Genomic DNA, 23,727 nt, shown 5'->3' with positions numbered 1-23,727 from the left:
CTCAAAGCAAAGGAAAACAATAGATGGACCACATCCATCAACACAGTTAGAAAATTGCTTAAGCATGGATTCCAATGATGTAAGACACGATTATTGAAGAGGCAGCATTACTCAGGAAAAAGAAAAAGTCCTAGATCAATCCAGATTTGTAATTTTGGTTCTAGGTTCTTCTATTTACTAGATGTGGAATCTTTAGCAAGTCATGTCATTTGAAAACCTCATTTTCTTCCTTTGTAAAATGGAATTAATAATGTTAGCATAAACTATATCATAAGGCTAGCTGAGGATTAAATGAGATTAAAGTAGTTATACATGGAAACTCACTGAGCAGCAAATCTAATACCTTCTTTTTTTGCATATAAGAGAAATTGAGTCCAGAAAAGGTTAAATGATTGTTTGAAGTCACATGTGCTGTGATAGGTATCAGTACTGAAGATTGAAACCATGTCTTTCATTCCTATAGCCAGTGTTGTTTCCTTTTACTCTATGTACTGCTTTTGGTATTGAATATAAAGTAGTTTGTGATCACATGATACTATATAAGTGCTTGCCATCATTATTATTAAATATGAAAGGAATTCAGCTTTGGGGGCAAGTTAACCCAAAATACTAAATAGATATACCCAAATTTTCTGAAATTCAGAAGGAGGTAAAAGGATGGCAGGCATCAGGATAAATCTCTTTGTGCCTGGCTTTTCTTCATTTGTATTCTTACCAGAGGCATTGTTTTATGCTCCCATTCTGGTCTCCTTGCATTTGTTTGCTTGATATACTGCATCAATGCTGTGCTCACCTTGCTGTGCAGTAATTTAATTACCTATTCTGTTTTCTTTCCTGACTCAATGTTTTTGTATTTTTGAAAGAAAGAAAAAACACAAAGACAGGAATGTAATTCAACAGAAAGTCCCCAATGGGATTAGGTAAATGGGCTGAAATAAACAAAAATAGAAAATGGCATGCTGGGTAAATATAGTACACTAAAGAAAATGTCAGATTTCCTAAATGAAAGTCATTTAGGACTGAATGTTTTTGCAATAGCATTTGTGATCTTGGACAGGTCTCTTCTCCTTTAACAACCTCAGTTTATCAATAAAATTATGGGATTGGACAAGGTTACCTCTAAGGTTACTTCTAGTTCTTACAGGCAATGCTCTGAGTTACAATACCTTTTCAGTCCTGGCAAATTTCTTGTTTTATGTGCTAAGACTCCTTTTAGCTCTAAATTTCTATTACCAGAATATTGTAGGCACCATAATAATGTTGTTTGCTTTACAATATTGTTATATCCTATCAGACAATTGAATTGTTTCTCAAGTTAGAATTTTAGCAAGCATCAAGTTTGACCAAAACAGACTACTGACCATCTCATGGGCTTATTAAACACATTTCCATTTCTATACCATTAATCACACAGTCTTTCATGTCTAGGCGTCATTTTCCTACCTCTGAACATTATCATTTTAACCATCTTTCTAGGCTAAATTTAAATGCCGTGAACCAAGTCCAGGTTCCATCCTGAACTAATTTATCCCCCCACTAATTTATCATTCTCACCAATTTGTGAAGAATAAAGCTGACCATATACTATCAGAAGTGATTGATAGAAGTGAATGCAGAGAACATGGGAAGATTGATATGAACGGATACAGAGTAAGGCAAGAAAACCAGGAAAACAATATGTAAGATGACTAAAATAATGGATATGGAAATGGCAACAACAAAACCCTGAAATTGTAATAATGGTAAAAAAAAGATGGTTAATAAAAAAGAACTGAGAAAATGTGCTTCCATTCCTACTTTGTAAATGTGGGGACTGTGAATGAAAAACATTTTACATGAAATGGACTTCCTTGGGAGGAAGTGGGTTCCTTTCCATGGGAAGTTATCCTACAAAGGTTGGGTGACTACTTGATTGGTATGTTGTAGAAGGTTCTATTTCAGGTATGAATGGAGGTAGATAGCTCCTTTCAGCTATGAAATCTGAGGCTCTGTAGTAGTTTCCTCTGTATAGATTCCACAAATTAGCCAAAATGGATTCTTCTCTTTCTTTCAAACATAAACCATCCCTTCCTGCCTGCCCTGAGACCTTATTGTCTCCTGAAACCTTCTCTCATCTCCTATGTGACATCACCCTTTATTCCCACCCATTATTAATAACCTCCCCCTAATCTCTAGCATACTTCTCTGTGCTAAGAAGGAACTTTAAAATATCTGTCAAATAAATGATTTATATTTTTAAATGTGTGAGTACATGTAACATTGCCCTAATTAGATCATTGAAGCATTTTGAGGGAAGGGTGTATGTCATCTTTACATTCATGATAACATGAAACTCTGCACATAGTTAAGTCCTCAATGGTTACATTTAAAATATTTCCAAATCACCAGGGACCTTTATTTTCATGCATCCTTTATTTCTTTATATTTGGCTTTTTCAAATTCTGCAAATGCATAATATATACATTTTTTTCCTACTGATTTCTCATTGAAGATAATTAAGATTTTTTTTTTCATTTATCACAGGGCTTCCTAAATATTCACTGACCTCCTCCATTTGGGGGAGTATTGCATGACTTCCTTTATTTCTAACTTTTATTACATTCCTCTTTTATTCCAAAAGTATTTCTGATCCCAATTAGGAATGTAAAGATGAACAAATTTTAAGAGGAAAGTCTAAAATTTAAGCTACTGGAGTTCCTAGACCATAATTTGAGAGTTTTGCAAAGGTATATTCATGTGAATATCATCAGAGTATAGAGAAGGAGGGCAATAATGATGGACTACTAGTGGCAGCTTTATAGAAGACTCAGGACTTGAGCACTAAGTCACCTAAAGAGAAGACTGGATTAGCAGAAGTGGAAAGAGAGAAGGAAAGGGAATTTTCAGATCATGATTCCATTAGACTTATTTAGGTGCCCACATTCTCTTTGCTTACTGGTAAGTGGGCCAGTCAGTTGTCAATGAAGTTAAATTCATAGAAGCTGTGACTCAGAATTAAGGTTCTTCATATAGGTAATTGAAGGGAGATGAAGATTAATATCAATGAATTTATACTACCTACTTGCCGGGAAATGTTGCCCAAAAGACTTCAGGTATTATACCTGCATTCAAAGGATTTGTCACTACCCAGTGACAATTATTAGGAAGTCTATTAATCCCCTAGTTTTAAAACCTGCTGTCTTGATGAACTTGACCAACCATCCACCTTAATTTCCCATCGCTCTCTGATGTAGATCATCTATCTGACTGCTCTCCCATAAAAAGAATATTCTATTTTCCTATCTACACTCCCTCACCTAATCCACTCCCCCTCCCCTTTTGCATTTTATGCCCTCCCTTCATTTTTTTGTTCCTGTAAATCTTACAAAGGGCAAATTCAAGTTCCAATTTTTTTACAAATCCTTCCCTGATTCTGCCAAACAGATCAATGATAGCCCATTAAAAACATATATTTCTTTTTTCCCCCGATTTTTAAAAACAAATTTAAAGTTTTCAGTTTTAAATTCTCTCTCTCCCTCCTTCTCTTTCCTTCCTCCTCTTCGAGATGGTAAACAATGAGCTACAACTTGTACATGTTTAATTATGTAAAACATTTCCATAATAGACAGTTTGTGCAAGAAGACTCGAAAAAAAAAAAAGTAAGTAAAAAATAGAGCATTCAGTCTGCATTTAGGCAATAGCCTTCTTTGGAGGTGTACACTATGCTTCATCATTAGTCCTTTGGGATTGTCCTGGATCATTTGTATTGCTGAGAATAGATAAGTCATTCACAGTTCTTCATCAAATGACACTGCTGTTATGCATATTCTCCCGGTTCTGTTCACTTCACTATGCATGTTACTATAAGTCTTTCTAGTTTTTTTTTTCTTTTTTTCTGAAATCATCCAGCTTATCACTCCTTATAGCATAAAAATATCCCATTACAATTATCTACCAAGCTAGTTTAAACCATTCCCTAATTAATGGGTATTCATGTGATCTCTAATTTTTAGCCACCATAAAAATAAGTTCTATAAAAATTTTAGTACAAATAGACCCTTCCCCCTCTTTTTTGGACATTTTTTTGGATATAGATCTAGTAGTGATATTGCTAGACCATAGAGAATGCACAGTTTTACAGCACTTTGAGTATAGTAAGGAAACAATTTAGTGGATGTCTGTCTGTGTGTGTTTGTGTGTGTGTGTGTGTGTGTGAAAAACTAAAAAAACTAAAACAAATCAGTACGATACAAGGTAGGGTATGAGAGAGACAAAAATATTTTCATACAAATAGCTCCCAAATATGTATTTCTATTGTAATTTAAGTTTTGAACTGGATTTTCTTTTCTTTTCTTTTTTTTTTTTTTAATTAAAGCTTTTTATTTTCAAAACATATTCACAGATAACTTTTCAACATTGACTCTTGCTAGGCTTATGTTCCAAATTTTCCCCTCCTTCCCCCTATCCCATCCCCTACATGGCAAGCAATTCAATATATGTTATACATGCTAAAATATATGTTAAATCCAATATATGTAAACATTTTGACACAATTATCTTGCTACACAAGAAAAATCAGATCAAAAAGGAAAAAAAAATGAGTAAGAAAACAAAATGCAAGCAAACAACAACAAAAAGAGTGAGAATGCTATGTTTTGTTCCACACTCAGTTCCCACAGTTCTCTCTCTGAGTGCAGATGGCTCTCTTCATCACAAGATCATTGGAACTGGCCTCAATCATCTCATTGTTGAATAAAGTCATGTCCATCAGAATTGATCATCATATAATCTTGTTGTTGCCATGTACAATGTTCTCCTGCTTCTGCTCATTTCACTCAGAATCAGTTCATGTAAGTCTCTCCAGGCCTTTCTGAAATCATCCTGTTGATCATTTCTTACAGATCGATAATATTCCATAGCATTCATATACCACAATTTATTCAGCCATTCTCCAATTGATGGACATCCACTCAGTTTCCAGTTTCTGGCCATTACAAAAAGGGCTGCCACAAATACTTTTGCACATGTGGGCCGCTTTTCCTCCTTTAAGATCTTTTCAAAATATAAGCCCAGTAGTAACAGTGCTGAGTCAAAGGGTATGTACAGTTTGATAACCCTCTGAGCATATGAATTGCATTTTCTCTACAGGAACTAGAAAAGGGGATTATGACTCACATTTTATAGACAAGTACAAATCACCTAAGATGTTGTTTGAAGTCACACAGTAAGTAAGTATCAGAGTCAGGGCTTAAAGTCACATCTAATTCCCATCCCATTTCTCTGTTCTGCTAAGTCAAGCCTATCTCCTCAACTATTCTTTGATCTTAATGGTTGGAATCATATCTATGCTTCCATATCACCCCTAGTGCCCAATAATCTTAGTATCTTACAGGTGGTCAGTGTCCACAAGCCTGTTGAAGAAGGTGATAATAATACCTACCATTCTTAGCAGGGTAGGTATGACAAACATTATAGCATCCATGTGTTTATATAAAGATACAGATGAGAATCTATATATTACACATAGTTATGAAATATTAGTCTCAAATATAATAATATATAATCTCATATAGATGAAAAACTGAAAGGTCAAAAGAGTGAAACAATTTGTATAAGGCTATACAGTTCCAGCAGAGAAAAACTAAAACTAAGGTTCTCTAGCTCCAAAATAGCTAATAGACCATTTCTCTTTAGCATCCCCGAACAGGCTACCCAACTAAAATGAATTCTCTTTCTCTTTGGATGGGTGTGTGTGTGTGTGTGTGTGTGTGTGTGCATTGTTCAATGTTTTAATCAGGTCTGAGTTGTAGGATCCCATGGAATACTTTCTTTGGGATTTTCTTGGTTTCCATTTCTTTCTCAAGCTCATTTTATAAATGAGGAAATGGAAGCAAACAAAATTAAGTGATTTCTCCAGGATCACATAGAGAAAGTTTCTGAGGCTAGATTTGAACTTGGATCTTTCTGACCCCACATCCATTTAGCCACCTAGACACCCCGCTTTGTGTATGTGTAGTATATGCTTGTACATATATGTACTTATAGCTCTGCTTATGCATATATTTTTTTGAATGTGGTATTATAATATGTGATACATACATACATATATATATATATACACACCATGTACATTCATACATACATATCTTCTCCACTGATAAATCAATATCTATATATTAATGTTTTTACATATGGATCCTTGTGCCACCCACTAGGGATAATTATAAATCCAACAACTTTTTTTTTTTTTTTAATATGTAAGAGATGTGTTTTAGATTAGGTAAGGGGATAAGAGAAAATGTTTTCACAAAGAGCTTTGGAAACAAGAGAATGGGAGCATCTTTATTGTCATTTTACAGAAGTAGGAATGAAATTTCTGAGAATTTACTTGCCCTATAAATATACCTAACATAATAATAACCTAACAAATGACAGGGCCAAATAAAATTTAAAAGGAAAGTTAAGTTCAAGTTGTAGAAGCCAGGATTCAAACCCAAGTCTCCTGTTGTATTATGCCTTGCGTGTGGTGTTCTTCCAGCTCCTACTTTCTCTTGTTCCTCTGTTAAAAAGAATGCACAACATGACCTACTTGTGGGTCTCCACAATAAGTGAATGGTACTTTGGCACTTTAAGCTGCCTCCCATTGCTTTCTTCAGTGTTTCTTTTTCTCAATAAAAATGTGTTTCTCATTTTCTATGTGTTGTAGAACCATTTGTCATTTTGAGGTTGTTTAGCTCTTCCTGTTTGATCCTCTGTAGCTCTTGTAAGAAGACCCCTATTCTATACCACCACCTCTCTGGTCTGGGCCCTTGGGGCCTCACAGCTGTGAGTTATAAGGAGATTCTGGGCCAAAAGCTGGGAGGGAGTGGTTTCCCAAGTGGCTTGGAAAAGCCAAAGTATTTTCTCATGTTTGCTTTGGATTTCAAGATGTTTAATTTGAGTCAATCCTTCACTAAAAGGAGCTAGCTCACGTATCAGAAAGCATGAATAGAGCATCATTAATCTCCTCTCTCTTTCTTACCGCAGGGGTTGGCAACCTTTGAACAATGGCCCTGCCAAACCTCCCTTAATTCAATACTCAAGACAATTTAACACACATTCAGGTACCTACTATGTGCACAGCATTGCGCCTGGCACGTAGGGAGAACTGTCCACCTGATCTATCACTGTCACTCCTTGAGCTACTCAGAGATACTACCACTAGAGAAGAAAACAAAAGGAATGATGTTACTTGCTCACAAAAAAAAGGATGTTTACCTTGAAAAAAATCTGGATATAACTGCTTCCTTTCCCATGGTAGTCACTAGTGGCAAGAAATTTAGGCTTTTTTTTTTTTTTTTTTTTTTTAACACATATATACACAAATACATACAGGGGGGTGTGTGTGTTTGTGTGTGTGTGTGTGTGTGTGTGTGTGTGTGTGTGTGAGTGTATTTAGCCATAAGATTTTATTTGATGACCTTCACTGATGGAAAATTGCATTCTAATGCAAGCCATACTATTAATTATTAGCTCTAATTATTAGGTAGTTTTTCTTATCAAGGAAAAAAATCAATCACTCCATAATTTCTATTCCTATTTCCACCCCCACTCTCACATTTTTTTTGGTCCAAATTCTGGGGTAGCCAATAACAGATTTAATCATTCTTTAGCCAATCCCCTATAATATATAATTTTAAAACAATTATCTAGGGCATTGAGAAGTTAAGTAACTTAGGCCAATATGTGTCAGAGGTGGAATCTGAGTTTGTCTTCTGTTTTCTTTCTATTACATTACACATCCTCTTGTTTTGTTGTTGTTGTTTCACGTGAGGGAAAGAAAAATCAAGTTACTCTTCCTTCCACATAGATAATCCTTCAAGTATTGGAAATTATCTATCATGTCCCTTTAGAAGACTTCTTTTCTTGACATTAACTTTTAGCCAAACTTTCTATGGCAAAGTTTAATATGGCTTCATTCTCCTGTTCACTCACTGCTAGATGCTGGGTTACAAACAGGCTTTATCACCCTGGGCAAGTCAAGTCACAACTGTGAGTTCTAGTTTCATCATAGTAAAACAAAGCAGTTAATTAATTATAGAGTATGCTCTTAATTTTAACATGATATGACTTGATCAATTGCAATAGAATTGTGATGGAAAGTGTCATCTACATTCAGAGAGAAAATTATAGAGATTGAATGTGGATCAAAGCATGGTGTTTTCGCCTTTTTATTGTTGTTTGCTTGTTTGTTTTTTCTTTAGTGTGGTTATTTTTCCCCATTTTGATATTTCATGTGCAGCATGACAAGTATGGAAATATGTTTAGAGAATTGCACATGCTTAACCTATATCAAATTGCTTTTTGCCTAGGGAAGAGGGGAGGAGCGAAGAGAGACAAGATTCTGCAAAGATGAATGTTGAAAACTATCTTTGCATGTATTTGGGAAAAAACTACTACTAAAAAAATTATATGACTTGATTTATCTCCAAATCACTCACTTCTAAGTTTCAGAGAAAGAATTTCTGGCATTAATAACAATCATAGTTATAAAAAGTCATGTTAAAAAGTGTTGATAGTAGAATTATAACTAAAAATTGATATGCTTGGGAGAAAGGAAGTTTGAAGAGGTCACCTGGGATGAAGCCAGTAGGAAGAGGAAACACAGTAAAAGGAAGTTTCTCTGTTGCTAGACTACTTGCCTTTAGGGAGAGAGGAATGGGAGGAGAGAGGAGTGAGAAGGGAATAAGAGCCAGGAATGTAAGTGCATGAGATGAAAAACATTCTCCAGGAGAAACCTCTTTCCCAGAGAGGTTGGAGTCAGGCAGGAAGGGAATTGCTGGGAGAGAGAAGGGATAAAGGGAAATGAGGAGCCCATTCCAAAGATTGGTGTAATTGGTATCCTCTACATCTTATCACCTGGATCTTGATCACTCTATTCTGATTCCTTTCAAGTTACACTCTTGGTAGTTGCTTATCCTGGTGCCAGTCAATTTTTGGGGACAAATTACCTTGAATTCAGCTGTTTCTGTTTTATAGGAGAACTATATAAATGATAGCTAGGCAAGTACAGAAGGAGAGAGGAAGACAAAGGCAAAGACGAAGAGGAGGGATACAGAGACAAAGATGAAGAGGAAGGAGAGGGAGACTGGTCAGATCCCCTCCAAGACTAGCTCAAATCACAATGTGACTTGCTCTTGGTCCCAATTCTGCTGAAGATAGAACTGCTTGTACTTTGCCTTGCTCCCAAGTATGCTGGGATATCTTCATGTATTTTTTTTTTCTAAATCTAGTGAAACTGGAAAGCTCAGGAACGCTTAAATTTATATTGGCATTTATTTCAATGACAAAAGAAAACTGAAAAATGAGCTTTGTGGGGTAAGTTAACAGACATTTGAACTGAAAAAGATATATTCTTAGTAAATTAAACATCATTTAGATTCCTGTTCATAAGGCAGCAAGGTCATAGCTTTGAGGGTAACTTAATGGCTGATGAACCCATAATTTTCATTCTGACTTTGATATAAGCTTCACTTAAATGCCTTTTTGAAGGGGAAAAGCAATTCATTTTAAGACCAATGGACTCCTCTGTGCCTCTCTAGTCTCTTATCATGTCTTCATTGCCAAAATCCAAAAATGAACAGAGAAAATTGAAAGAAAATATGAAACCAATATTAAAAATATATGTCCTTTGCACATAGATAGTCCCAAAGAGTCTAAATCAAATCCAAAATAAGTGGGATTTTAATTACATTAGAGACAGCAAAGTGGGGCAGCTAGATAGCCCAGTGGATAGAATCAAGAGAACCTGAGTTCAAATGCATCCTCAGACATTTCACACTTTCCAGATGTGAGACCGTAGGCAAGAGATTTAACCCCAATTGCCTCAAAAAGAGAGACAGACAGACAGCAAGGTAAAACCACTGGACTGATAATTAAAAGCTATCATTTGAATTTATACCACAGTCCTACAGTGTATCCCTGAACATGCCATTTCTTTTTCTCTGAGAATCAATTTACTCAAACTTAAAATGAGAAGATTGGACTACCTATTTTTATGATCCCTTCTATTTCTCACAGTTGTATGTTAAGTGTATATGCTGAGTGGGGACAAAGTCAAGATGGCAGAGAGTAGACAGGACTTTGCCTGAGCTCTTCCTGGCTTCCCTCAGAATCAATGTCAGATCAAGCCCCTGAAAAGATTTTTGTAGTGACACAAATCACAAATATTTGGAGTGTAATAAATTTCCAGCAGAAAATATCATTGAAGGACTTCAGGAAAGGTCTGTCTCAACTGGGAAAGGCAGGGGAGGGCAGGTGGGGGGGAGGGATACAGCTTAATGCAAGGGCAGTATAGAAAGCCCAGAGCAGAGAGGGCCTGCACAGGGAATCTGGTGGGAAGCTCTTAGCCAAAATACAGCAGTATTGGCTACTCTGTCCTGGTTCAGAAGACAGTGGATCAGCAAAATGGCTGGGAGACCCCCAAAGCAACTATAGAAAGCAAATCATGAGCCCCTTAACACCAGCATAACAAGCAGAAATAGAAGAGAAAAGGAACAAGAAAGGGGGAGGGGCTGAAAAAGAGGAGAGCAGATTGAAGGAGATGGTGGTCAGAAGCAAAACACTGGTGAGGATGGAAAGGGGGAAAGGAAAAAGAAAAGCATAAGTTGGAAAAATAAGATGGTAGGAAATACAAAGTTAGTCATTTTAACTATGAATGTGAATGAGATGAAGCCCCATAAAATGGAATCAAATAGTAGACTGGATTAAAAGTTAGACTCCTACAAAATGTTGTTTAGAAGAAACAAATTTGGGGGGAGAATTCTGGGAAGATGGTTGGTAAATTGCAAGCTCCCCCACAAATAGAATAAATTTGCACCTCAGGGAGAACACAGACTGATGAAAATTTGAGAAGACTTGGGGCAGACCTGAGCTCCTCCTGACACAACTTGAAAAGATCTGAAGGACTTTGGGCTGATAATTAACCTGTCTGAAGTGCAGACACCTACAGGCTAGCTCCACAGAAACATCAAATGTGAACCCTCAGGCTAACTGGGTGTGGCTGGAGCCTCAGCAGGAACCACAGGAAGGAACCACCTGATAGACTATTTATGGAGTCTGAGAGGACTGAGTGAACTTCAGCAGATTGGAAATGCCAGGCCCATATGTGCTGCTGAAACTTGGCCCCGGGCAAAAGGGAACCAGCATCAGGTGAGTTCAGAGGCAGTGAGGGAGGGATGCTGCTGGCTATGTGCATTTGCCAGAGGTGAAGCTCCTGGTCTGGGGTTCCTGGTCAAAGTGGAGAGCTGAAGGGAAGCTTGAGACACCAACCATCCAGCCTATAATTGAAGTGTTTAAACTAATACTTCCTATTAAAAAAAAAAAAAAATGAACCAGCAAAGAAGAAAGTATCTCATCACTGAAATATATTATGGGAACAGAGAAGACCAGGTTTCATCTTCAAAGGAGGATACTTTTATAAAAACAAACTTTCACCCCAAAGATGAATGGATTCATGATTTAGACATAAAGAATGATACTATATACAAATTTGGACAACAAGATATAGCCCACCTTTCAGATCTGTGGAGAAGAAAGCAATTTGTGATTAAAGAAGAACTGGAGAACATTATGAAATGCAAAATGGATAATTTTGATTATACTAAATTAAAAAGATTTTGTACAAACAAAACCAATGCAGCCAAGATTAGAAGGGAAACATAAAACTAAGGAAAAATTTTACAACCAAGGGTTCTGATAAAGGCCTTATTTCTAAATATACAGAGAATTGACTAAAAGATATAAGAATAGAAGCAATTCTTCAATTGATAAATGATCAAAGGGTATAAAAGAAGAAGTTAAAACTATTTTTAGTCATATAAAAATGCTCTGAATCATTATTGATTAGAGAAATGCAAATTAAGATAACTCTAAGGTACCACTACACACCTCTCAAATTGGCTAAAATGACAGGAAAAGATAATGACAAATGTTACAGGGGATGTGGAAAAACTGGGATACTAATACATTGTTGGTGGAATTGTGAACTGATTCAACTATTATGGAAAGCAACTTGGAACAATATCCAAAGGACTATCAATCTGTGCATATCTTTTGATCTAGCACTGTCTACCAGGACTATATCCCAAACAGATCATAAAAAATAAAAAGGACCCACATATGCAAAAGAGGTTTGTAGCAACCCTTTTTGTGGTGGCAAAGAACTAGAAACTGAGTGAATGCCCATCAGTTGGGGAATGGCTGAATATGTTATGACATATGAATGTTATGGAATATTATTGTTCTATAAGAAATGATCAGCAGGAAGATTTCACAAAGACCTGGAGAAACTTATATGAGTTAATGTTAAGTGAAGTAAGTAGAATCAAGAGAACATTGTACACAGAGTCAATAAGATTGTAAGATGATCAAATTTGATGTATTTGGCTCTTTTCAATAATGAGAGGATTTAGGTAATTTCAATACATTTGTTATGGAGAAAGTCATTTGCATCCATAAAAGAGTACTTGGAGGACTGAGTGTGGAATCCCGACATAGTATTTTCACTTTTTTTGTTGTTTGCTTGCTTTTTTTTCTCTCTTGTTTCCTTTGAGCAGCATCATAAAAATAGAAATATGTATAGAAGAATAGCACACTTAACATGCATTGGATTACTTGTTGTCTAAGGGAGGGAGTGTGAAAAGGGAAGGAAAAAAGATTTGGAACACAAAGTTTTGCAATGATGAATGTTGAAAATACTCCTTGGGGGTGGGGTGGAGCCAAGATGGTGGAGAGGACACATGATTCTTTCTGATCTTCTCCCTGGACCCTCAACTAATTACCAAATTCAGCCTCTGAATTATTTCTAGACTGGCAGAATTCATGAATATTGGAAATATAGCAAATTAACAGCAGAAAATAATTTTGAAGATCATCAGAAAAGGTCCGTTTTGATTAGGCATGGAGGAAAGCCAGGCACAGGACTGGGGTGGTACCTGGTCTCCACAGCGTGGTGCAGATTCCGTGAGGTGGAAAATCTATGGGGAGGACTCTACCACAGTGTTGGCTACTCTGACCTGGTAGTAAGCCAGTAGATCAGCAGAGAAGTTATAAAACATCCAACACAGACACAAAAGGTAAATAGTGAACCCCAAAACACTGGAGTTTCATGGGACCTGGCCCTGCCCACCTAGCACTGGTAGTGAGTCAACATGATCCCAGCACAGCTGCTGCCTCTGGTTTCTGTTTAGCTGTTGCCTATAGGGGAAGCTTGGAAAACCTTGCTTGCCCTAAAAGCAGATCCTTTTTTTTTTTTTTTTTTTTTTTTTTTTTTTTTAAGTGAGTAAAAAGGCAAAGAGAACTCTAACTATAGATAGTTTCTATGGTGGAAGAGAAGAACAGATTTCAAACCCTGAGCAGACTAAAAGCAGATTGTCTCTAGATAAAGCCCCAAAGGGTGATATAACCTGATCCCAATCACACAAGGCTCTCCTAGAAGAAATTTTAAAATATCTCAAAAGAGAGCTAGAAGAAAAATAAGGAAAGGAAAACTTTGCAAGAGAGTTTGGAAAAGGCATATAACTTATTAAAAGATAGATTTGATAAAATGAAAAAACAAAACAACACCCTGAAAAACAGAATTTTTGAAATGGAAAAGGTAAATAACTCCCAGGAAAACAGAATTTGTGAAGTGGAAAAAAAAATAACTCCTTAAAAAAAACAGAATTTGTGAAATGGAAAAAAATTCATAGAACAAAACAACTCATTTAAAAACTCAAATTGGACAAATACAAAAAATAAATTTTTTAAAAAAGTAAATGAAAATAATTCACTCAAAATCAGAATTAAACAAATGGAAATGAATGACTCAATGAGATATCAAGAATCAGTCAAGCAAAACCAAAAAATAGGAAAAAATAGGAAAAAATGTAAAATACCTACTTGGGAAAACTAACTTGGAAAATAGATCTAGGAGAGACAGTCTAAGGATTATTGGACTCCCTGAAAACCATGATGAAAAAAACAGCATAGATACTATTTTTCAGGAAATTATCAAAGACAATTGCCCTGAAGTCATAGAATCAGAAAGTAAAATAGCCACTGAAAGAATTCACTGAACACCTCCTGAAAGAGACCCCAAAATTAAAACTCCAGGGAATATCATGGCTAAATTTCAGAACTCTCATACCAAGGAAAAAATATTGCAAACAGCCAGAAAAAAAATTCAAATATCTAGGAGCCACTGAGAGGATCTAGCAGCTTTCACCTTAAAGGACTTTCCAAAAGACAAAGGAACTTGGAATGCAGCCAAGAATAAACTACCCTGCTAAACTGAGCATTTTCTTTCAGAGTAGAAAATGGACTTTCAATGAAACTGGTGAATTCCATTTATTTTTGAGGAAAAGACCAGAGCTAAACAAAATTTGACCTCCAAATATAGGACTCAAGAGAAGCATCTAAAAGACAAAAAGAACTGTTGAGAATTTTATTTCTGTTATAGTCATACATAGTGCATGTATAATTTAATTTTAGTGTTATAAGAAGGAACTAGAAGTGGAAAGGGGATTGTACCAGAAAAAGGGAAAAGTGGAGGTAAAATGAGAGAAATTACATCTCATGAAGAGGCAAAGGTAACCTATTATATTTGAGGGAAAGAAGGAGGGAGATGAACATTGTGTGAATCTTATTCTCATCAGATTTAGCTCAAAGAGAAAATATTAGACATATTTGGTTTACAGAAAAACTTTTCTCACCTTATTGAAAAGGAGGGGGAAGACAAAAAGGGAGAGGGTAGGCTAAATAGAAGGGAAACCAGAAATAATAAGGGAAAGGAATAAGAAAGGGGAAGGGACTAGAGGGAGGGATTCTAAAGGGAAAGGGCTGCTTGAGACAAATGGTGCTCATAAGTAAATACCGGGGAGAAAGAAAAGGGGAAAAGGAAAGAGAAAAGTATAATCTTAGGATAATAAGATGGCAGAAAATACAGAATTAGTGGTTTTCAACCATAAATGTGAATGGGGTGAACTTTCCCTAAAGCAGAATTGGATAGCAGAGTGGATTTAAAGCCAGAATCCCACATGTTGTTTACAAGAAATATATTTAAAGCAGGCTGATACATACAGAGTAAAGGTAAAAGGCTGGAGCAGAATCTATTATACTTTAGGTGAAGTAAAAAAAATTAGTAGGGGTAGTCATTCTGATCTCAGATCAAGCAGAAGCAAAAATTGATCTATTTAAAAGAGATAAGGAAGGAAACTATATCTTGCTAAAGAATACCATAGATAATGAAGCGGTATCACCAAGTTGTATAGCATGGAAATTCCTAAAGGAGAAGTTAAGAGAGTTTCAAGAAGAAATAGACAGCAAAACTATAATAGTGGGAGATTTCAACATTTTCTTTCAGAACTAGATAAATAAAAGCTCAAAAGAAATAAGAAAGAAGTTAAAGAGATAAATAGAATACTAGCAAAGTTAAGTATGATAGATCTCTGGAGAAAATTGAATGGAGACAGCAAGGAATACACTGTCTTCTAAGCAGTTCATGGAACCTATGCAAAAATTGGCCATATATTAGGACATATGGACCCCAAAATCAAATGCAAAAAGGCAGAAATAGTAAATGCATTTTTTTCAGATCACAATGCAATAAAAATTACATTCAATAAAAAACCAGGGGAAAATAGACCAAAAAGTCATTGGAAAATAAACAATCTCATCTTAAAGAATGAATGGGAAAAACAGCAAATCATAGACATAATTAATTATTTCATACAAAAGAATGACAATAACATACAAAAATTTGTGGGATGCAGCCAAAGGTAATAAGGGGAAATTTTGTATCTCTAGATGCTTACTTGCATAAAATAGAGAAAGAGAAGATCAAACTAATTCCACTCATATGAAAGTGTTCCAAGTCACTATTGATGAGAGAAATGCAAATTAAGACAACTCTGAGATATCACTACACATTTCTCAGATTGGATGACAGGAAAAGACAATGATGAATGTTGGAGGGGATGTGGGAAAACTGGGACATTGATAAATTGTTGATGGAACTGTGCATGGATCCAACCATTCTGGAGAACAATGTATAACTATGCCCCAAAAGTTAACAAACTATGCATACCTTTGACCCACCAGTGTTACTACTGGGCTTATATTGCAAAGAGATCTTAAAGGAGGGAAAAGGACCCACAAATGCAAAACTTTTTGTGGCAGTCCTTTAAGTAGTGGCTAGAAACTGGAAACTGAATGGATGTCCATCAATTGGAGAATGTCTGAATAAATTATGGTATCTGACATGTTATGGAATATTGTTGTTCTGTAAGAAATGATCAACAGGATGATTTCAGAGAAGTCTGGAGAGACTTACATGAACTGATGCTGAGTGAAATGAGCAGAATCAGGAGATCATTATACATGACAACAACAAAACTATACAATGATCAATTCTGATGGATGGGGCTCTCCTCAACAATGAATTGATTCAATCCAGTTCCAATTGCTTAGTAATGAAGAGGAAGAGGATTATGGGAACTGAGTGTGGAGCACAACATAGCATTTTCACTCTTTCTATTGTGGTTTGCTTATATTTTTATTTTCCTTCTCAGGTTCTTTTTTTCTTTCTAGATCTGATTTTTCTTGTTCAGCAAGATAACTTTATGGATATGTATACGTATATCTGGTTTAACATATATTTTAATATGTATTGAATACCTGCCATCTAAGGGAAGGGATGGGGGAAAGGAGGGGAAATTTTGGAGGAGAGGGTTTTGCAAGGATCAGTGTTGAAAAATTATGCATGCATATGTTTTGTAAATAAAAAGCTATAATAAAAAGGCAATCAAAAGAAAAAGAAGAAAATACTCTTTGTATGTATTGTGAAAATAAAAGGCTATTATTAAAAACAAAATAAAAAATAGTATGCTGTTGACTTGAATAGTCAAAGACCAAAATGATATATATATATCATATATTATGATGGGACCATGGTACATTGTATCTGACTGTGGCTGATGAAATTAATACTAGCTCAGAAAGCTCTACTACAGGTTGAGCATATCAACATTTGGAGTGGGGATGGCTCTCAATTTATGAATCACACTTATTTTGAGCTACTGAACTTCTGCTTTGCTCATAGAACATAGCCCTTCTTTGATTTAGCCATGCTGTACTGATCAGTCCTGTGCCAGGATGACATGTCTCACATTCATTTCCAAAGTACTTAAGGGAGACCTTGCAAGTCTTCATATCTCTTCTTTTGAACTTGTGTAACTGATTGCCTTGTGTGTATTCTCTATAAAGCAGTATTTTAGACAAAGTTAGACATTTGGTATTTGAATATTTGGCTACCCCAGACATATTCTGTGCAACAGAGTTTGAATGGTTGGCAGTTCAGCTTGAGAAAGGATTTCAGTGTCCAGTACATTATCTTGCCAGGTGATCTTCAGAATCTTCCTAAGACAATTCAAATAGGGCTGGTGTGATGCTGATAGACTGTCCAGGTTCCACAGATATACAATAGTGATATAGATCCAACTCTATAGATTTTTTAAACCTAATTTTATATATTTTTATATAGATTATATATATATGTCATATTCATATGTATAACATACATATTTATATAGATTATAATTTTATAGATATTTTAGCCCAATATCTTTTCTCTCCCATACTTTCCTTTGGAGCCTCCTAAACATTGAGCTTCTCTGGCAATCCATGCTTCAACAACATCATCTATATATACATTCCTTAAAATACACTGTCAAAGTAAGTGAAGTTATAATGAAATTCTCCATTTGTTGTAACAAATGGTTCCATGTAATGAATAATACAGTGCTGCTTGATGGACAGCCTCTATTTTAACTGTAGGGTCAAAATAAGCAGAAGCAGCAATGAATCAATCTATACTCTCTTGCATCTCAGCCTCAGAGAATACAGTGAGTGAACAAGCATCTGAAAATAAAAAGTCATGTACCAACTTTCCCTCTACTTTAGTCTTGGCTTGAATCCTTTTCAAGTCAAATGATTTACCATTGGTGTGATAGCCGACCTTGATGCTGTTTTCATGCTTATTGGTGTTATCTTATAGCATCTCTGAAAACATCATGGTAAAAGCAAAGGAGCAAGCACACAGCCTTGCTTTACTTCATGACTGACTGTGACAGTACAAACATAGAATCCATGAGAACACGCCATCATGAAACTGACATATAATACTGATGTTAGTTGATTTATTGTTTGATAAAAAATAAATTTAACTTATTGATTTGCTGTAATAAAATAGAAATGAGACTTGAGGTGGGCCAGAAGGTGGGAAGGATCATTGGTGAGTGGTAAGGAGAAAGGATATTTCAGATCAATGAAATTATATCAGAAAAGTCAAAGCAATAGAAATAAGTAAATTTGGGTAAGGAAGACAATAAGGAGACCAGCACAGCTGGAATATTTGGACTTAGGACAGTACTAGGAGATACTTTTATTTGACTTATGCCTTGTGAAAATCATTGTGGGATAGTAGTAGTAAACCATATAGGATTTGGAAGAATCCCTAGACATTCATGTAGCCTTGGGGAGTTCTTCCCCTACTGAAATTCCCTGTCCTCATTTATGAAATGAAGGGGGTGGAATAGATGAACTCAAAGGTCTTTTCTGGTTCTAAAATTCAGTGTTTCCATATGAAAATCCTGCAGTGGGGTGTCTGAGGACAATATTTGTTCACTGTCAATGGATGACATTCCGGTGAGTACTTAGCATCTAACAGTGCCCAGAAACATTCAACAGGAAGATGCCTCTTAAAAGAAGGAGAAAATGGGCTCATTCATGCATGCTACTATTCCTCCTTTCCTGGCAGTCTGACTCTTGGGAGCTGTAACAACTCAGAAACAAAATATTCACTGTACAAAAGCTGACAAATAACATTCTTTCTTCCTTTAAGTACTGGGGTGATTTCCAGACTCAAGAAGGAACAAGTTGTTCTCAGGTATTTAAATTATGCACAGTGTCTAATGTTTTAAGCCCATTATGGTACTAGGTAAAAAGTGAAGGTCTATTCTGAAGATCCGTCCATTGTCAGACTGATTTTGACTTAAAATCATTGATTCATGGATTTAGAATCAGAGGGCTGAGTCCAATATCCTAATTTTATGAATAAGGAAATTGAGGTCCAGAGATGTTAACTGACATGCCCAATGTAAGGCATACAGTAAGAAGCAGAATGAAGATTCGAATCCATATCTTTTTTTCTAAAAGTCCCATGCCCTTTCCATGTATCATAGTGCTTCCCTATTAACCTCAAGATCTTACTTCTTCATCAGCCTCAGTTTCCTCATTTGAAAAGTGAGGGGATTGAACAAGTTGTTCTCTAAGGTATCTTCCAATATTAATTTTCTATGTTCTAAAGTCCCTGCAAGTTTAATATTCATTCTATGTTCTACATTTCAAGGTCTCTTTCAAATATAATATTGCCTGTTCTAACAACCTCTTCAAGCCATAATATTCTATGATTACTGTCTTATATTTTTTACTGCTTTAGCCTTCGGGGGTTCTATCATCTCTGATCTCCATAATATCTTCTGTTTTACTCAATCAATGAAATCAAATATTTAAATAATATGAATAATTCAATGTGGGCAGCTTTACTTTCTAAATTTTGCCAATCATATTTCTAAAATATACCAGGAATCACATTTTTTCACTTTGATAAACTTTATCATTGTTCACTTCCTCAACATCTTTTGAAGACCATTGCAATATCCTCTTCATTGTGCCCTTGGTTCTACTTTCCGTCTCCTATCATTCACGCAGCTGCCTGATCTCTATTCCTTAAACAGTGACATTGCCATACAAATATATTGTGTATACTATTTACATGTGTATGTGTAAAAAGAATAAATAAATATGTATACAATGTGTGTCTATACATACACAAAAAACACACACACTTACAGAGTGAGAAAAACAGAGATAGAAGGGGGAAGGGAAGGAAGAAGGAAAAGGGAGGAAAAAAGGGAAAAACAGAAGGATGGAGAAAAAGAGAGAGAGAGAGAGAGAGAGAGAGAGAGAGAGAGAGAGAGAGAGAGAGAGAGAGAGAGAGAGAGAGAGAGAGAGAGAGAGAGAGAGAGAGAAAGAGAGAGAGGGAGAGGAGGAGAGGGAGGGGAGAGGGGGGGGGAGAGGGAGAGAGAGGGGGAGGAGGGAGAGGGAGAGGGGGAGAGGGAGAGGGGGAGAGAGAGAGGGGGGAGAGGGAGAGGGGAGGAGAGGGAGAGGGGGAGAGGGAGAGGGAGAGGGAGAGGGAGAGGGAGAGGGAGAGGAGAGGGAGAGGAAGAGGGAGAGGAAGAGGAGAGAGGGAGAGGGAGAGGGAGAGGGAGAGGAGAGGAAGAGGGAGAGGGAGAGGGAGAGGGAGAGGAGGGGAGGGGAGAGGGGAGAGGGAGAGGGAGAGGGAGAGGGAGCTTTCCAATATCATCACCTCAAAGAAAAAATAGAGCATACTTATAAACTGTAATCTAAATACCTCCACAATTTGATTATCACTTACCTTTTCAATCATACCATCTTCATTCACTATCTGCTTTAGGTCAAATTTGTCTTCTAGTTGCTCTGGGAACGTCATATGCCAATTCCTACCTCATTTTTTTGCATAAGTAGTTACTCATATCTGGAATGCATTTTCTAACCACTTAATCTTTTGGAACCCAAATTTCTTTCAAAACACCCTTTAGGATGTACTTCCCATAGAAGACCTTTCTTAATATGAACATATTCTTTCCCCTTTGAAATTATTTAGTGTAACCTTTATAGTTTCTTATTTGTGATCTTGCTTTGCCTTCCCCTCTCCCAAACAGGTAAATGATAGCTCCTTAAAGGCAAGGTCTGCTTTACTTTGGTCTTCATATCCTCAGTGCCTAGAATTGTGCCTACCACATTAATAAAAGCTGGTTGAATATAACTAGATTGGAATGCTTTTGCCTTTATCTTAAATCACAGATAGGTTGAATAATTTCCAAAAGAGAAACAGTTTTCAAATAATAGAAATGGCCCCTTTCTCTAGTCAGTACCCAAGTGTTTAGATCTAGAAATAGCATCACTCATTTCCCAACCTACTTACAGGCAGGTTATCCCAGATGAAATCACAGTGTGAATGCTGTGTTATTTGCAACAGGGCACTGTCTCAGCTACAATTTAAAATATCAATATCCAATTACCCTCCAACACTCCCCATGTCCAGGAAGGACAACTTGATGTTTTTAGTGAGAAATGTGGTCATTTTAAAAAGTGATTCACACATTTTCCAAGGACTTTTGAAATCTGCCCTACTGCCCTGACAAAATTAAAGCTAGAATTCCAAAAAAAAAAGCAAATCCCCCAAAACAAACAGTTGTTGACAAGCAAATCAAGAAAATAGGGATGTAAATTGCTTCAAGGAAACAGTTGTGGGTAATAACAAATTAGAAAGTTTAGTTTGAAAAAAGGTTGCATTTAAAAATAACTGAATTCATGTTTCAATAGGGGAGGGGGTAGAAAGGGGTAGAATAGAATTTTGAAAGAATTCAAAACTCAAAAGACCTGCATTCCAGTCCTTTATTGCATTGCTTACGAAGATGTCATTTAAAAGAGATTAGAATAGGAAGACAAACTTTAGGCTCTATATAAGTACAAATTTCTTCACAATAAGAGCTTCCCTAAAATAGAATGAGTTGCCTTGGGAAGTAGTGAGTTTATCATCCAAGGAAATCTCTAAGTAGAAGATGAGTGACTATCTTTCATGGATGCTATAGAATAGATATATGTTTAGGTATGGGTTAGATCAGATAACCTTGGTACTTTTCTAGCACTAAGGATTTGTGACTCTCTGATTTGAGGATTTTTAAGAATCCTGGAACATTGTCATTTTATGTTCCCAGAATGCGAAATTACCCCTTCCCCAATCCTTTGGACCAACTACCACAACTTTTGAGAGGTAAACTGATTTTTCTAGTGTCACATGAAGAGTGTCACATGAAGAACTCCAATCCAAACTTTCTAAAAATAACAGGTGACAGGAAATTGAGAGATAGTCTTTCTAGGATCCCAACTGAAGAGTATGGAGTGAATTAAAGTTAGGATATCAGTTTCAGTAGCTTCACTTGAAAGGTAGCCCTTTTATTTGGTAAGAATGGAGAGATAGGGTTTTCTTATTTTTGTCCTTCATTATGAGGTTTGAGGTGATCCTTGGTTTTTGAACATTATGCCAATGAAGAGCAAAGTCAGGCAAGTCCTTCCTGTGATGGAAACACTTTGCGTATAGTCCCAGGAAGAGACTACATCTGTTTTCTAGGGACCAACCCAATTAAGAGTAGGGAAGTCCCTGATCAACAGGCTGCTCACTTAGCTGATGAATTCTTCAGGCATGGCAACCATAGAACAAAGGAAAATGCAAAAATGGTTCCTGGTTCTATGCCACAGTAACCATAGCAGACTAGTGGAAAGGGAGAAATGAGTGCTAAGAATAACAACATTTTTAGACTGCTTATAAACATTAAGTTAACTGTTAGGTTTCGAAATGAGAAATCCTTGTCCAAGGGCCAATAAGTAGAGACACTACTAGAGGTCTTTACCCACAACAGTATCAGCAGTCTTGGAATAAATAATGCCAAAAGATAAAGCAGTTACTGTAACAATTCTTATAATGTACTTCAAATAAATAAGAAATATGATTTCATGAAATATTTAGTCACTTTTGTATTACAGAGCTCATGATAAATTCTTATATCCCCCCAAAATTCACATATGTGTCTAAAAGGCAGCTTATACAACAAAATACATCTCAAAACATGAAAAAAATAAATTATGAGAAAAATTCAATGATATACAAATTAAATCAGCATATATTATAGTTCTCATTTACTTCAACGAAAATTAGGAAGAAGTGAGATTAGTGAAAAATACATTGGAAAATGATTCAGAAGAAACAAAAAATAGCCAGTGGCTAAGGGCTCACACAGAATTCTCATCTCTCTATATCAAAACAATTTGGTTCCATAAAGAGAAGTGAAATGTGCTAGACATAGCACTAAATAAAATAACCAAAAAATGAAACATCATAAATTAATAGATAGGAAATAACAAATCACCATCTTTGTAAATCATTTACAAATCAGTTTTCTCTAGAGATTCTAAATTTGTCAAGGCAAAGATTCAAATCAATATGAAATTTGTACAACAAAATGAAAAGATAAAGCATACAATTAAAACAATTTCTACTTGACCTATTTAAACTTTTGACATTGAAAAATGATAACTGGATAAAAGAACAGACACTAACACAGCTATCAATATTTTCAAAGAAAATTTCATCAGGGAAAGTTGGCATCCAAAGAAGGATCAAAAGAACCAAAAGCATGTCTTGTTCAATCAATATATCACCTTTTTGTCAAGTAGAAAATCATCAAAACCAAAGACAATATTGATTCATAAAACTTTTAAAACAATCTTCCAGAAGATCATGGTTTAATAGTATAAGAAATATAATCTCATAAAATGTTACAAAGTGGCAAAGCAAAAAAATGAATCAAAACTTGGTGAGAATGATAAGTTAAAGTATATTTAGTGTTTGAAGATGAAACTGGAGAAAAATAATAAAGGAAATATTGAGTAATACAGATATAAAGAGTCTGACTTTGGTGGTGTTATTCATCAATTTAGATTGTTTGGATAGCGATTCACCTAAGAAAATACTTTCTCTTATACATATTGTATATTCCCTTTTAGTCTGGAGTACAAGCCAGGAAA

The 23,727-nt window shown here is 35.9% G+C and overlaps 1 protein-coding gene and 1 pseudogene across 5 annotated transcripts in view; both read right to left on the bottom strand.

Moving 5' to 3' along the window:
• LOC141546229 (V-type proton ATPase subunit E 1-like) overlaps window positions 1–20,569 on the bottom strand; it is a 46,863-nt pseudogene extending 26,294 nt beyond the window's left edge.
• Window positions 1–23,727, bottom strand: part of SORCS2 (sortilin related VPS10 domain containing receptor 2) — a 1,204,963-nt gene that overhangs the window by 557,415 nt on the left and 623,821 nt on the right. The gene's annotated exons all lie outside the window — the stretch shown is intronic.

Source organism: Sminthopsis crassicaudata, chromosome 6 (assembly GCF_048593235.1).
Source record: "Sminthopsis crassicaudata isolate SCR6 chromosome 6, ASM4859323v1, whole genome shotgun sequence".
NCBI classification, from domain to species: domain Eukaryota; kingdom Metazoa; phylum Chordata; class Mammalia; order Dasyuromorphia; family Dasyuridae; genus Sminthopsis; species Sminthopsis crassicaudata.
Note: the sequence above shows the minus strand (reverse complement) of the source record. Positions and strands in the feature narration are given on the sequence as shown.